At 46.1% G+C, this 16,809-nt stretch overlaps 1 protein-coding gene across 10 annotated transcripts in view; it reads right to left on the minus strand.

The window, feature by feature from the left end:
- arvcfb (ARVCF delta catenin family member b) overlaps nt 1-14,243 on the minus strand; it is a 133,127-nt gene extending 118,884 nt beyond the window's left edge. For 3 of the 10 annotated variants that reach the window (XR_008384353.1, XR_008384354.1, XM_053610462.1), the window contains exons 1-3: nt 14,204-14,242; nt 13,967-14,097; nt 13,237-13,310 (exon numbers count right to left, since the gene is read on the minus strand). The gene's annotated coding sequence lies outside the window, so the exon portion shown is untranslated. Of the gene's footprint in view, nt 1-13,236; nt 13,311-13,428; nt 13,784-13,966; nt 14,098-14,203 lie in introns of those variants that run through there. The other 7 variants (XM_053610461.1, XM_053610463.1, XM_053610456.1 and 4 more) reach the window with 5 other exon arrangements.
- Nucleotides 14,244-16,809: the final 2,566 nt, after the last annotated feature.

The following is a 16,809-nucleotide window of genomic DNA, read 5'->3' on the forward strand; positions in this document are numbered from 1 at the left end:
CTGAGGTATTCATTACTCAAGGGCAGGATTTTATGAAGTCATTTGAAGCACGTAATTCCCGGTTTCAAATTCACATCAGCTCCTAAAGCTGAGCAACACAATAGTCCCCCCCCCCACGTCCCCCCCATCACAGAAACACAATCCTTCCATTCTCCTCCTCTCAGCCCACGTTCTCGATACTGAAAGCGGAGACAGACCGTGTGAATGGAGTCGGCGTCTCAAATAATCAAAACACTCAGCCTTTCATGATGCTCGGTGTCGAATCTTTTCATCCCGCAGCGCATCTGAGGAAGGAGGAAGACAGGCTTGTGGTGATGGCTTTTCTGTAAGCCGCTTGTGCTTGGATAGCGAGTGGCGTATTCTATAATGACTAAAGGAATTTAAAGGTAATGTGACGCCTGTATGAAGACGTGCAGCAGTGCTGAGCGACTTGGGTTATTGGTTTTATTTTAAATAAACAAATAAAAACAAACACCATTTTGTTTTCTACTCTCATAACCAAGTTCGCGAAGCAATCAAGGGGCTATGGTTAACCCCGAAGGAGCTGGAGAGGTCCACAGCTCAGCTGCTCTCAGGACCACCTGTTGTCCTGTTTGGAGTTCGCCAAAAAGGTATCCGGGAAAAAACGCTCTCCACTCTGAGGAGACCAAGACTGGTCTTTTCTGCTTGGCACAAAGTATTACATTTGTCCAAAACCACACACCGCTCATCGCCCTGGCAACACCATCTACACGGTGAAGCATGGGGGTGTAGCACCATGCTGAGCGTTACCCCTGACCTCTTGGTTGTTTCTCTGACTAACCAACCCTACTCATGGAGGGTAAATAATAACACTAACTTTACTCAGTGGTAACATCTATATGGGCTGAACCATACAGCAATCATCCTTTATTATTATTATTATTATTATTATTATTATCCTCCCACCTTTCCAAGGGACCAGAATATCTTGACAGGTAGCTCTTCTGCTTTATCTTCGCTTTGTATGAATGCATCGTAGCATTCTACACAAAGAGCCAGGGTTGATCCAGATGTGGGTTTTTGCCTCTCTTGTTGCTCATTATCCATATCCAAAGGATGCCACCAAATCGGTGGCTCAGGCATGAATACCTACCGACTTAACAGACTCCCTCATCTTTACAGATAACGTAATGGCCAACAGCGCCAGCAGAACGAACTCTCAAGTGCATCTCGAGAGTATCTTTAATTTTAGGATTCAAACGCTTCAAAACCCAGCAGGGGTGCCTCGTTTTTGCACTCCGAGGCAGCGACCAATAACTGCGACGCTCCTGACGGGGTGCGTCAACTAACCAACCTGAAGGATCAACACTACACTTGCTGAACAAGCAGCCTCGTCCAGAAACGAGCGGGAAAACAGCCATCGTGACTGAAGGAGCGATCTGCAAACCAAGAAAGGAACACGGACGTACAATTCCTGCTTCTGACGGTAAACTTGCGACCCTCTGAACCCGGAGCACTAACCCGTCTCCTGCGTGGTTCACCCACTTACAGCTTCATATCCGTATCGCACTCGGAGGAAAGGGTGATGCACCGTGACCGACAGGCAGGACGGTATGTCCCTCCCACACGAAGACGTTAAAATGTTACCCGTTCTAACACCTCGCACCCCGCCGCCGCGCTGACTTTAGAGAAGGTGTGTGTGCGAGCCTTTGTGAACAGGAGCGTGGAGATTGCCTCGACGCAGTAGGCATACACAGATGCACAGCAGGGAAAATGGCAATGTTATATCTTTCACACAACAGACAGAGTGTTTCGATCGGAAGGCAGCTACGCGACAACACTTCTGTGCGGCATTAGGACGCGCTGAAGATAAAAGAATCACATCCGTCCTTTTTGGTGTAGACAGCACCAGAATTCTTATTTCACTCACTTTCCCTGGGCCATGAAATGATCTGCAAAATGGTGGACCAGCCACTGCGACTGAACAGTAAGTGAACTGCTCGTCCGACAGCAAGCACACCGATTTCAGCTGGCGTGGCGTCCAAGATTTATTTTGGAATGAAATCGACTTTGTTTTGGTTTCAGCTTCCTCCAGTTTGGCAGCAATCACCGCCCAGTGGATCAGATCGCGCCTCTGCAGCAGCTTCCTCCCAGAATGGGAATATTACCGTGTTGAATACTACCGTGATGGGAGCGACCCACAGCTTCGAATGCCAGAAATGAGTTTCGGAGATAAACGCAGAAGAGGGTGCATGAGGCAGGGGTGTGATGACGTGATGTTTGCATGCAATCAAAACAGGCCCTCTCAAGCCCAGTTCATATACTACACACCAGAAACACCACACCATCCTCACTTCTCTAGCAGTACCACATCACCGCCTGCATTCCTCTTTCTCCGTCTCGATCGATCCAACCCTCTCCTGTCCCTTCCCTCCACCTTTTCCTAGCTTCCACAGTCTTTTCTTCGTTTTCACTCTCGTTGTCTCTCAGTCCGCCGGTTACTACACGCGCAGCAGGACAGACGTCCCGCTGGGACTGCGAGCTCGAACGAGTGAGAGTTATTCCTCTCCTCCGTCCAATTTCCACATACACACAAACACACACAGCGTCCGCATGTCTCCATTACAGCGTGCTGGAACGGACACGGGGAGAACGCGCAGACATTAGCATGCTAGTGGATTAGCGCGGCTCTCTGTGGAGGCGGACTCGAGAGAAAAGATGGATGGTGTTGCACAAGTTGTACTCTTCCTCCTTTCTGCATCACCCTCTCAATTTTTCACAGCGTGTACTCTCTATGCATGGAAAGTGCATTTCTACAGATATAAAGGATGTGTATTCAAGTCCGTGAGTGTTTACTAAGAAACAGCTAGAGAGTTCACTCAACAGAGAAAGAAAAAAACCAAAACAAGACATTGTGGATGGTGTGAAATGTCTACAGGCACAGCACAGATTTTTATAATGTGAGAAGTGAGAACAAGAAGTCAAATCTGTCTGATCGACTTGGGACCAAAGGAACCGGTACGACTCGGATTCGTACTCGGCAAACGGATCGACGTGTAATTTAGCACCGGGTTATTGTGCCGTGATCACAGCAAGTAACTCGACGAGCAGTTTCTTCAGTATAAGTGGTATACTCCGTGGCCGTCCGTGATTTTTAAAAACGGATACGGTTTATGTATCAGGAGGTTGCGTTGAGCCCCCTTGTGGTGGGAAGAGACTGGAAACTGCGACGTATGTAACGAATTAGACACGTCGCTCAGAAACGTAAAGCGTAATTATAAAAGTGATGATTCTGGGATCTACGGAACGGCGAGAACTACGAGAACGATTATCCGAATCTCCTGTTTGGGCGTGGGAGGGGAGAACCTGGCAGCGGAAGTGTGTCGGCTTATTTAATTTAACAACGTGCGTAATTAACAAACGCGTCTGAAGCAGTGTAGCGATTTGCAGTTTTCAAGGCATGGGAGCGCTCCGGTGCTGACTCTTGCAAAACGCTCTCCCGCCCACGCGGCCCAGGAGTGCGGCGCTGACATTTCAGACGAGACGCTGAGAATCCGCACGCCGAGAACCATCTGTCCCCGCGTCGCCTTTTCTAAATGAAGAAGCCTGACTAATCCAGGGCTGCTGTGCAGACTGGTAATCAGTTTAAATAAAGATGTGGTACGACTCTCAAACGCTATCAGCATTGTCGCACTACTGGAACTGGAGGGACTCGTCTGCTCTGACCCTCAGCGTCTCGGGGCAGATATGCGGCGTCTTAAAAGCACCGTGATAACGGTCAGGGTGTGCTGCCATCTGCTGCTGTACGGATTGTGACACGCATACATGCGGGTATCAATCCTACACGTGCTTAAATGGCTCTACTCCATTTCACACTCGCTCAGGCACTGTATTGACCCTTCTCGCCAAAAAAAAAAAAAACCAAACACGGAAGCGGGAGATACACCACATACAACACATTGAGACTGCGGTATTCGAGTATCTCTAGAAATCTCTGGAACCGTACTAGAGCGTCCACTCTGTTCTGCCAAAAGATTTTCTCTCAGCTGGTGCCGTCGTGATGTTGGTCGAGAGCTTTGTCCGACACGTCACTCCAAAATCCACCACGCACGTGTTCAGCTGGCGAGCGTGAAGGCCACATCATATGACGTACATCATTTATCCTCATCACAAAGCATTCTGTGAAGCCTCGTGCATGGAGGCGGAGTCATCCCGGAAGAGATCAGGCAAAGGCGATTTTATTAGTGTGTGTGGATAAAAAGAAATAAACGCACCCCTACACCATAACAGAGCACGTGTTTTTGTTTTTTTCCCTGTACGTTGTCCTTTAAATGTAAACGCATGCTCAACTGGATTCAGGTCAGCTGGTTGCCTTTGGACCAATGTTATCAATGTTCCAGGATAAGAAACACCCTTCTACAAATGAACTGCAAAAGTGCCCATCGGTGAAGAATTTATCTGCATCCGCAGGCAAACACTCTCCAGACAGAAGGCCCTAAATGCTGCTCATGTTACTGATTCACCAGTTTGTTTTTGCACGGAGCTTCACTGGGAAAGTGGACATAAGGGCTCTTGGAGCAACCCTTTTTATTTGCTATTCTGTTTGAAGAGGCCTTGGAAAAAAAAACACACATTTAAAACACTTTCTTCTAAGCCCCACTTATCCTCAGCCATTCTGGCACAATGTCCACAACTTTGCTAAAGTGTGGGCTGGCAATATGGTCCCTAACAAAGTGTTTCCCATGTGTAGCTAATTAGGAGAGCTTTTCAGAAGGCGGTCACTCTGGGGATTTCTGAACAACTCTAGCCAAGGTGCTACAGCGCCAGACAAGGGCATCTGTTAGATCATACAGACCGCCATGCTGAAATGGTCCATTCAGACTAGATAATAGGTAGTCAGGATTAAGTGACATGGTTGGATGGGAGTCACCACCCCTAGTGTGGGAGAGGGAATGAGATCAGTCCAGTCAGCGATGAGAGTGAGAGTTGAACAAATGCAACCATTCCACTGAAATCACGACCACGTTTAAAAACATAGCCTAAGGGTTGTTTCAGTCCGCTCGAAAGTACTGTCCGGATACATGACGATACAGGCGCCCGGGATATTCCCTCACTTCCTGTTTGGCAACTCCGCCATCGAATTCTTTTGTGCGTTATGGATAAATCGTCCGTCGTATAAAACAACTTTTGTTCAGGATGGTCTCCTGAAGCTAGCGGTCTTCCAGATTTCCTGGTTACTGGACAACATTTGTAGGAGAAGAAGCAGGGGGAAAAAAAAAAAACCCGTTAAAATTCAAAATGGCTGACCTGTCTGACGAATCAAACACGCAGCACCTTACAGGGAATCATGGGAAAGAAAAATTGTTTTGATATTGAGCGGTTCAAGAAAGGTCCTTCAGTCATTAAGATCTGTCTGCACGTTACGGACAAACCGTCCTGTACGCCAAAAATCCTAGAAGCGCGTTTTGTTTGGGTTGCTCCGACGATGCTTTGTACCAAACGTGGTGCTGATCGGATGTGTAGAGGGTGCAGGAGAAACAATTCAATATGGCGGAAATGAACGTCGAGGTGTTTGCTGAACTCGGCTTGAGACGAAGAACCAAAGGAAAGCGGAACCGTATTTCACCGAAATCACGATGCACCCCATTTTTAGAGAGGCTGAGCGATGCAGGCCGCTTTTTTTTTGGTCTTTTTTGTTTCATATCAGCACAAAAGATGCTCCGGCTTGCGCTTTTGCTGTTGGCTGTGGAGAAAATCCCAGACCAGACAGAAAAGCAATCCCAGACCAGACACTCTACTTTGTTAACTGTTCAAGAGGACGTTTTTAATCAGCTTAAAAGGTGCTGTAGGGGTTATAACGTATAATCGGTATTCAGTAGATGAAGGCTATGGATTAAAAAGCTGTTCAGAAGTTCAGAGGCCAAGCGTGATCATTTTCTCTCTCATTATCTTAACTTATTTGGATCAGCGCGTTTGACTCGCGTCGTTGGCCGCTCTTCGGGGGAAGCCGCTAAGACTCTGAAGGAGGTGACTACTTATATAATCGCTCGGTAATCGTGAACTGTGATAACAGCGAGCAGAACAGAGCCCAGATGGGCCCAGCATCCGCTCTTTCGGATCGTCCCGGTTTCCTACGGTACAATCCCGTGCTCGTGACAAGGATGAAGTGTGGGCAAAAAAAATAATAAAAACACACCACAAAGCACACTGAGCTCTCCTTTCAGGGCAGGTTTTGAGAACAACAGAAGAGACAAGTGCATTCGAATATAATAAATGATTTACTCCTGTAATGAAGGATTTGTTTTGTCATACATGACGAGATTCTGATCCGATTACACAGCCTCACGTGGCACCCGGACTTAATCCGCACACCCAGACATTTGACCGGTAGGACGAGCCGTACACGGACTAGGGTCAGGAGAAGGCTGAGAGACGCTTGAATGTTCAGATAAATCTCGCGAATCGACCGCCGTATCCCGTCACGCTGCGTGCGGTAGGCTAGCGGATCGGGCACAGAGGATTACTGGGGTACGCAGGACAACAACAGGACTTAAGATATAATCCAGTCACATCTCTGCTGTGTCTCTGCCGTGCACGGGCACTATTTTAACAAGGCCAAGCCTTCGCACGCCAAACAAGTGTTTAAGCCCCGCCCCCAAATCAATCAGTGTGGTTCTGATGGTTCCCCGAGTTCCCCATGATTTAAACTCGCACCTTGGTTATGACTCATTCTTTGAATGAATTTTGTTCACTTGTTGATCAGCAGTTTCACATCATAAACAGAACTCCAGTCAATCATTCAGTTCCGCTGCAATATCCTGAAATGAATCCCACCACAGCGCTGATTTATTGAGGCGCGTAAACGGAAATCCAGCACGGCTACGTTCCAAATCGAGCAGCGGGTCAGCAGCGGGTCGACGTGAAACACAGCTGACACGACGAAGTAAATCCAGAATTATTCATCTGGTAAAGCATGACTAAGCCACGAGGAGGGAGGGAGGGAGGGGGAGAGGGAGAGAGAGAGAGAGAGAGAGAGAGAGAGGGAGAGAACGAAGGTGACAGACAGGCTACAGATCACTCAGCTTTCGCTTTTAGCACCTGTTGTTCTGAAATAAGGGTCAAAACACAAAACGCATCCTATCTGCCGCGCACACAAAAGGGATCCGGCTCCTTTCTCATCCTCGTCCATCCCAGACATCCAAAGCGTAATGGTGTGATGGACGGGTGCGATTTAAAAAAAAAATTAAAAAATCGCACCTCACAAGTCTGAGCTGAGAGAAGAGACAAATGTGTCTTAGTCTTCTCCCACTTCTTCTTATCTGGAACATTAGGACAGCACGACATGTCGTCAAGCTTGTTACATGAGCTTAAAATAAACATTCACAGTCTGGTCTTACGGGGAGAGAGAGAGAGAGAGAGAGAGAGAGAGAGAGAGAGAGAGAGAACATGGCTCACCTCTTCTTTGCTCTCAAATATAGAAAAAAGAGAGTCTATTTTCCTCTTACAGGAAAAGAGAGAATGACAGGCTGGTGTGATGAAGCAGACTTATTGTTCGAAGCTTGTTAGCTACATTCGACTCGTCGTCGTTGAAAGAAATGCCGCTCCGAGACGCCACGCTCATTACGGAGCAGCCCCTCGGACAGAGGCGGAGACGCTCTCGACACCCCGCGTGCTAATTCCCTGCTCTCACAAACACACACAGAGAAATAAGATCACGCTTACGGTGTGATTTATGAGTGTGTGGGTCTGGCCCATGTGAAAGAAAAAAAAGAAAAAAAAAAATCCCACAACTCATCTAAATTCTAATAGGAAATGTGGTGTTGGGTCCCCCCACTCCCCGACCTCCACTGCAGCGAGGAGGAGCAAGTTAAACACCCTGCTGCTTTGGCGAGATGGAGCAGGTGCCTCGGCCCCTGCCAGGAGAGACGCCGGGATCGAGTGCTGCAGCATACCAAATGATCAGAGAGAGAGAGAGAGAGAGAGAGAGAGAGAGAGAGAGAGAGAGAGAGAGGGGGGACAACGTAGACTTTTAAGATGGCTTTATCTCTATTTAGTCTGATTCAGATTTTTGCATCTCTGTGAGAGTCCAAACTCAGCATCATGCACACTTTCACCACCACCACGGCACTCACAGTGCAGAGAGAGAGAGAGAGAGAGAGAGAGAGAGAGAGAGAGAGAGAGAGAGAGTGTGAGAGAGCGAGGCAGACAGGTGGCCACTCAAAGGCTCATTCATTCTTGTGCTTGGAGGGAGAGAGAGAGAGAGAGGGGGAGAGAGAGAGAGAGAGAGCGAGCTGGATATCTGTCCTCATTAGTAGTGTTATAGTGTTTTGGTATTATACTCCACTTTAAGCTCTATTTTGAGTCACAGTGTTATGAACGTACACACAGGCAGGAGGTGAAAACGGAGGAAAAAGTTGTATTTGGGGCAGAAATGCGAGACATGGGAAAAAAAAAAAAAAAGAAAGGAAAAAAAAAAAAAAACCAAAAAAAACACCCAACACAGACCAAGAAGCAAAACTGAACTGCCATCAGTTCCAGTACTACACTATTTAATCCGAGTCTCTTCATCTCTCGCCGTCTCTCTCTTCCTTTCTCACGCTCTGTCTGTCTGTCTGTCTGTCACTCTATACCGTTCTCTGTGCGGTGTCACTCTCCATCCCCCAGCCGTCGTGTGTGCCCGGGTTCCTCCCTGCAGGAAACGTGTGAAGGCGAACGCCTCGAGGGCTGCCGGTTAACCAGTTCCGCTCTTACGCGCCTTTATTTTCAGCCGGACGCCACAAACTAACCTCGCTAGATTTACACGCAGCCCGATCAAACTGCCGTGCGACGCTCCCCATCAACGGGCAGCTAAAGAAATATCGGGTGCACAAAAGAGAAAGACAACAAATAAATAAATAAGTAAATAAATAAATAAATCAGATGGCATAATAAGAGCACTACATTAACATATGAAATGAGCTCTCCAGCATTCCGCCGGTGGTCTCTCTTCCAGGGAAACGAGCATCGAGGACGAGCTGAGGGGCCGCAGCGTGAAAGCGAATTCTCCACGGCAGGCTCAAGTGCACGCTTCAGCTGCAAACTTTCTCGCCTAGCAACCGCACGGGGCCGTTTCCCGGCCGAGCCTCCTACGGAGACGTCGGAAGGCGCATGCGTGCGACGAGGTGGAGGAACGGCACTAAAAACGGAGTGCGAGAGAGGAAAAAGTCCGGGTGACACCTGTAGCGTGAACACGTCGAGTTCTCTCAGAGCTGCTGGGTTGGTGGTGTTTTTTTGTTTTTTTTTTTTAAACAAGACGATCCAGCTTCATTCGTTCATTTAATGAACAGGAGCTTAATTATTCAATCACGGTATCCACGCTCCTCACACCGTTCGTTGTGGATTGCGGTGGTGACTCGGAGAGAGAGCGTTCGTCTGCAAGGACACCAAAGAGACCAGAAAGTGGTGCAGTGGGGGGGATGGGGGGGGGGGGTGTTAGAGAGAGAACTGCGGCTTCGCGCTGTATTCAGAACACACGCACGCACGCACGCACGCACACCTAAACCAACAGGAGCAACACGTCACCAATACATCTACACTGCACATCGACACATTTTTTTTTCCCCGGCTGTGTGAGCAACACAACCCTGCTCCTGCCTGACGACGAAGCTGTTCTGTCACTCCAGCGCCAGAATCTTTACTGCCGTCAATGTCAGATCTCGGCGTGACTGTGAAAGGGAGAAAATAAATATATCGATTCTTTCTGTTCCGATGGTGTCAAACCCCCCTCGGGCACTGATTCAATCAGGCACGGCTTCACGAGTCTGTGTGTGTTAGACGCAGGGACGCCGCCTCGAAGTCCTTTCCACGCGCCTCCGTGCATGAACTCCGCCTCCGAGCCTGCCGTGGGGTGATTACTATTCAGCGCACGGCGATAAAAAGGAAAATTAGGGAGCTTGTCGACAAGTCACGGACGGGAATTTGTTCCGGCGCTGACGGAGAAAATAAAAAAAATTTCAAATCAAAAAAAAAAAAAAAAGGTGCAGTCTGGAATCAAACTCGAAACTGATCTGCAAATCATTCTCCTGCAGCGGACTGACTGGCGCCGTCATTTTAGACTATAGGCTCCGCCCCCTCCCCGCCCCGCCCCTCCCCTCAGCTACTTGTCATTTACACTAGTACGTTACTACGTACATAAAGGAACCGTGTCTAGAATCGTATACGTCCATCTCGCTCTACAGTCGTACACTTAACATCAAGTCCGACACATCGAAAGATGTCAGGGTCTGAACAAAATCCGATCTGATCCGATCCGGGATCGGCGAGGCCAATGCATATGCTTGTACACCAAAGACACCTGGGTTTGAGACCGAAAGATGGAGGTGAGAGTAGAGTTCAGGATTTCAGCCTTTATTTCCTGGTATTTACATCTAGACGTGTTAAACAACATAAAACACAGAACCTTTTGCTTCGGACCAGCCAGTTTTTAGACGAGCAAAAGTATAGGAACAGATCGGTCTTGAAGTAAACTAAAGTAAATAACACGTAATATGTGGTTGCGTATCCCTTACTCGAGATAACCGCATCAAGCCTGCGACTCACTGACATCACCCAACTGTTGGGTTCTTCTTTTGTGATGTTTTTCCAGGTTTTTACCGCAGCCTCTTTCAGTTGTTTGTTTCGGGGAGTTTCTCGCTTCAGTCTCCTCTTCAGGGGGGGAAAATGCATTCTCAGTGGGGTTAAGGCCCATTTACATACTTTACTAAATGGCTGCGAAATCAGGCTCAGTCTAAAACCTTCCCCTCCCCCGTCCCTGAAGAAGTCCTGTGTTGAGGTGGAAGTGTGTTTTGCATCGTTGCCTTCCTGCATGACGAAGTTCCTCACGACTAATTCGGATTCATTTCTCAGTCAATTGGAAGACAAACTGTTTCTGTAATGTCCCTGAATTCCTTCTGCTGCTACCATGATGAGTTCCATCATCAATAAAGATGAGTGAGAATGTTCCAGAAGCAGCCGTGCAAGCCCAAGCCATGACGCTACCTCCACCATGCTTCACAGATCAGCTTGTATGTTCTGGATCATGAGCAGATCCTTTCTTTCTCCACACTTTGGTCTTTCCATCACTTTGGTAGAGGTTCATCTCGGTTCCAGAACTTTTGTGGATCGTCTCTGTATTTCTTTGCGAATTCCAGTCTGACTTTCTGATTCTTTCTGCTGATGAGTGGTTTACAGCTTGTAGTGTGCCCTCTAGATTTCTGCTCTGGATGTCTTATTCAAACGGTGGATTGCGATACCTTCACCCTGCCCTGTGGAGGTTGTTAGTGAGGTCACTGACTGTTGTTGTTTTCCTCGACCGACCCGTTCTCTGTCTGTTGCTCAGTACACCAGCGGTTTCCTTCTGTTTCAGGACATTCCACATTGTTGTATCGGCTACGCCCAATCTTTGTTCAGTGCCTCTGATTGATTTTCTCTCTTTTCTCAGCTTCATAATAGTTTGCTTTTCTCCTATAGACAGCTCTCTGGTCTTCATGTTGGTTTAGCCTTTTTAACAACAAATGCAGTCTTCACAGGTCAAACCGAAGGCCAAAACCAAGAGTAGATGTTCAGAGCTATTTATTGTTTAAAACAATCGATCGATCTAACAGGACGCAGCTGGGCAACAAGAAACACCCGTCAGTCACACGTTACGATGTTTCCGCTCGTCTACAGATCGGGTGATCCGACACAAACGTGCTGTGTCCTATGTCGCCTAACGCGTCTACGTATAAATACCAGGAAATAAAATCTGACATTCGAGCCTCGTTTCATATTCATCTTTTGATTTCAAACCCAAATGTCTTCAGTCTACAGCAAAAAGAAAGCCATTTGAAGTGGCCTCGGCATTCCAATAGTTTCGGAGTGGACCGTAAGCAGCCTCGAATTCCAATATCGGCTGATACGATCCGAAGATTTATATCCCGCCACTGTTATTTTATACTGCATTTCAACTGAGCAGTAACTCTCACATTTACCAGCAAATTGAATAACAGTGGAGCTCGCTGCCTGGGGCTCACGCTGTCTATGAGATGATCTAATTCACATTCAGTCGCGGCGCTGCACGAACGCATCCTTCTGCTCCAGATAAGCGAGCGTCTGTAGAACGCGTGAACGTAGAACTTAGAAAGCAATGAGGTTTGAGCATGCGCGGCTAGTGTAGATGTGCTAGCGTGGCTAAAAGCCCACTTTCTATCAAAGATCAGGTTCCATATACGATTTGTAAGGTGGATTATGTGTATTTCTGCCGAACCGAACACAACACAGAACGGTATGAGGAAAGCGAGACGCGGGTCTGATTCCTTTCTCGGCCCGGACTGCAGATTCAGGGACGGTCATATCGAGTGATTAGACAGAGAGACACACTCCCTAGCTTTCACCTCCATTACTTCAGACACATCAGGAATACCTCGTCATGCGGGTGTAACCAATGTGAACGAAGTGCTTTATTTACTCTAATCAGCCTTCTGTCCCCTGAAATGCCTGCAAGTAGACCGACTGAGCGCGCACACACACACACACACACACCAATCAAAACCCAGAAAAGACACACGATAGAACTTAGAATTTCAATATAATTAGATTATCTCATAATCACGAGATAAAAAGCCACAAATATGACATGTATACGAGTTTGTTATCTCAGATCTATAACTTAGTATGTTGAAATTACGACTCGGTATCTCAATGTCGCCGTTGTATCGTGACGTTATGATCTGAATTATGACTTAATCTCTCAGAAAAATGACTTAATACTTCATTACAGGAAGTATTTTTTGAAGTGGCAGAAATGAGCTTCTACAGATCTGTCTTTAAGTGCGTGCGTGTGTGTGTGTGTGTGTGTGAGATAGTTTGCCCCCACGTCGTTCTTCTTTCCCCTCTGTCACTGAGACCCTGTGATGCGACGCGTTCCTCAGCCCTAACACTTTCATTATCGAGGTGCTGACGGATATTAGATTTCGGCTCCTGCATCGAACATCGTGAACACCGCAGCTGCGGCGCAGTGACCTCCGGGACTGGAGTCGCCGACGCGATCCGACACCAAAACCTGCTTGGGTAGAAATGTAGAAAGCCGGAAGTGTGCGACGCCCAAAACAACAACAACAACAACAACAAAAAGAGGTAAGCCTATTAAGTGTGAGAAAAGGATACAGAGGACATGTGTATATACACTGAAACTCACTGGTTATATTGCACGGGTCCGGTTTAAATGAAAAGACACACGGTGATAAAAATAAATAAATAAATAAATAAATAAATCCCTACCTTTAATATACACAATGTGGCTTCTGTCCAGAGCCTTTCAATTCTGCAGTTTAATAATGAAATGCAGTTCAGTCCTGTGGGATAAATAAGCACAGCTAGTCATGTTGATGAGGTGAAAAGCACAGCCATTACATCTCTCTCACACACACACACACACACGAGATTGTGGTTTGCTATGGCAACAAGATGCACCTGACCGCGCGCGCGCGCGAGTTGAAGGGGAGCAACAACACCACCACAGAGATCACTGTGTAGACCGGTATCAAAGGCTGCGTCCCAATCCACACCGCTCCGCACTAATTAATATGTCACAACAGGGCGCGAGCTATGGTAACCATGGCAACCTACAGCGTACTATGCGGCAGTGTAGTCTATACTGTACTCTAGTGTGTGCTGCCCTTGGCACTATTCAGACGCGGCCATAATAAACGGGCAGTTAAACCGCAGTTTATAGCGTGGCCGATAAACGTTTCATGAGTTAATGCTGCGGTTTAACTGGAAAAAACCACTAACCGGAAACCTGCTGGTAAATATCGGCTCCCAAAAGCTAAATAGCCAGAGCGCAGGGCGCGAGCACAGATTCGCGCGACCAAAACCGCAGAAGTAACGGCGTCGAAACCTTTCCGTGTCACATTTAAATAAATAAATAAACAAATAGTCAAAGAGCAACATTTCGACGTTTCTGCTTCTTTTGTGACAGAAATGAAACCTGGCCAGAGGATTCTCTTACCTTAACTCTGCGCTGCTGGATGACAGTTGACAGTGGTATGTGTGCGCGCGTGCGTCGACGCGAGCCGCGTGCGTAAACCTGCACGCGCGTAGTGTAATTACGGTCAGCTGGTCTCGCGCTCGCGATTCACCCTTTAAAATAAATAAACAAATAAATATATAAACAAAGCCAATAGCTCATTTTGCTTGATTTTGATTAAAATTCTGAAATATTTAACGTTTAAAAAAAAAATGTTACACAAGGAGGGCGTCTTTTAATATGAATGTGCTCGCGACGGTTTTCTGTTGAAATCTAACCGTCAAAGCCGAGGCGAAAAAGTTTGTGCACCCTATAATTTATGAACGGGGGGGGGGGGGTTGGAGTTGGGGAGGAAAAGCTCTACTTCTATTGTAAACGTGTTTTTAAAGAAAATCAATCAGAAATTTTTCGTCCTAATGGTTTTAATGGTATCAAAGACTCCATTCCGTTACCAAATCACCAAAAGATACGTGTTAACATGTTTCGTTAACTGAATTCATCCGGATAACCAGAAACACACACATCAGAGACGTTTCCAGAAAGCCTGAAATGAATACACCATACAGTACATTCTCCTCACCACCATCAGAAAGCATCAGACTCAGGAGAATCTTAGAAAACCACCAAACCTTCATAAAACCAGTCTCAAGTCACCTGCGAAACCACTACACGGTTACCTTATGCTTAATGGAAAATTGTTCATACTGTACTGTATATATAAAACTTACATGTAACTTACAGTGCAGTCTAGTTATAGTATACTGTACTTTTTCATATAGTAGCCTACATGTTCATTCATCTCCAGTAACCACTTTATCCTGGTCAGGGTTCACATACACCCTGGATGGGATGGCACTTTTACACCTTTTTAGCAAAGCCAATCCACTCAGCATGTTTTTGGAAGGTATAGGAGGAGACCGAAGAACCGGGAGGAAAGCCACATCACATGGAGAGAGCATGAGACTAACCCACTACATCACCCTGCTCACCTACAATATATATTTACGTTTACGGCATTTGGCAGACACATCATCCAGACCGACTTACATTTCTCTCATTTATACATCTAAACAGTTGAAGGTTAGGGGCCTTGCTCAGGGGCAGCAGTGGAAGATTGGTGGTGCTGGGATTTGAAGTCATGACCTTCCCTCAGAAGTCCAATGTCTTAAATACCCTACCACCACCATATTCATTCATTCATTCATTCTGTACCCCTTCCAGTACACTTTTTTGACCTTTACTGTATATACACACGCCTTTGTGACACCAAATTTCCCGTTCAATAAAGTACTTTCCATTTATCTCTACCCATCTCCACCTCATTATCTTACTGTACAGAGAGATCTTGCCATTTATCTAGCTGCTGAACTGCATTCTGTTTTAATGATTATAATAGTTGACATGGTTCTCAGTGGATCCATGTTTTATCCAGCAATCTACTCACAAAAAGTTTACAAAATTTGATGTGTGTGTATACGGCAACGAAACAAGAATCCAAACCATACAGCAAAACCAACAGTTTGAGCAAAAAGAAACAACTCCAAATTTTTGCCATGATCAGTTTTCCCCAAACACGTCTCTTTTATGACTAGTGATGTACAGATTTGAAGTAAGAAGTTTCACTTACACGTGAATAAAATACACACCCTTTGTTGGTTAGTTTACTCAGTTTGGGTGAGAACTGTGGCACTGTATTTTCTGAATATAGAAGTGATGTCCATATTAAAGTATAAAACAAATGCAAATCAGTGAATGCAGTGAAGTGAATGTTGTTGTTTTTTTTGTTTTTTAATCTAACCCTAACCCTAGTTCTGTTCACAGCTAACATCATGTTTAAACTGCTGCAATGTGTGTTTACACAACAAAACTCCCACTCCCAATCCTCCAAATTCGGTCTTACCTGATTCCCTGCTTGATTGATTATTAATCAATCAACTCTTCCGGTGTCAGGTGTGTCCCATTAATAAAATCCATCAAAACAGTCAGGAAAAGACAGAAATAAAGCTCGTGTGGTTGTAATTCCTTGTTTGTTTGTTTGTTTGTTTGGTGGTGTGCTTTGGCACAGAGGATTAAGGCGTCTAAAAACCTACAGCAACAACCACACCTGGAGAAAACTAACCTCTCCGCCTGATTAAACCCCGCCCCCATTGCACACTAACCCCCTATTGGCTCGTTTAATGACGCAGGAGCAGCCCATTGGCTGAATGCGCTGCAAATCAAACAGCGCAGGGGGTCAATTTAACTCCACACACCCTTTTAGTACACATTTATGGTACGAGCGTAATCAGACTCTTCAAATATTAGGCACACAGAACACCTTTAAAAAAAATATTTATTAGTAAAATTGACGTTAGTCTCAAGTTGACATTATTTACACATTTATAGCTATATAAGGTTAGAGGGTCTATGGAAAAGCTCGATTACCCACAATGCACTACAGCTCTGTGGGGAATAGTGTACAGGGCAATCATTTATGTAATCATTTATTTCAGAACATAATCTATCTACCTGTGTTTCTAAATAAACAATTGGTCTGAGAGATTTACTCAGTGGGAGGGGGAGGGGGAGGGGGGGGGTGGGGGGCTGGGACACCTTCATCTGTTCGCTTTTTATTATGATGATTGATTAATTATAACAACAACAACAACAACACAGTCCTGAACTAAATGACCCACTGTACAGTCTGACCAATCATAGACAAGGATTTCTCAAGCCTACCTCCAATCTGCGTTGCCAGATTGGGTCAATAAATCCCCCATTGAATTACTGACTAATTATTAATTTTTAATAGAATATTTTGGAAGGGTTTGGATGAGCTTTCTGGA

The sequence above is a fragment of the Ictalurus furcatus genome, chromosome 22 (assembly GCF_023375685.1).
Source record: "Ictalurus furcatus strain D&B chromosome 22, Billie_1.0, whole genome shotgun sequence".
NCBI classification, from domain to species: domain Eukaryota; kingdom Metazoa; phylum Chordata; class Actinopteri; order Siluriformes; family Ictaluridae; genus Ictalurus; species Ictalurus furcatus.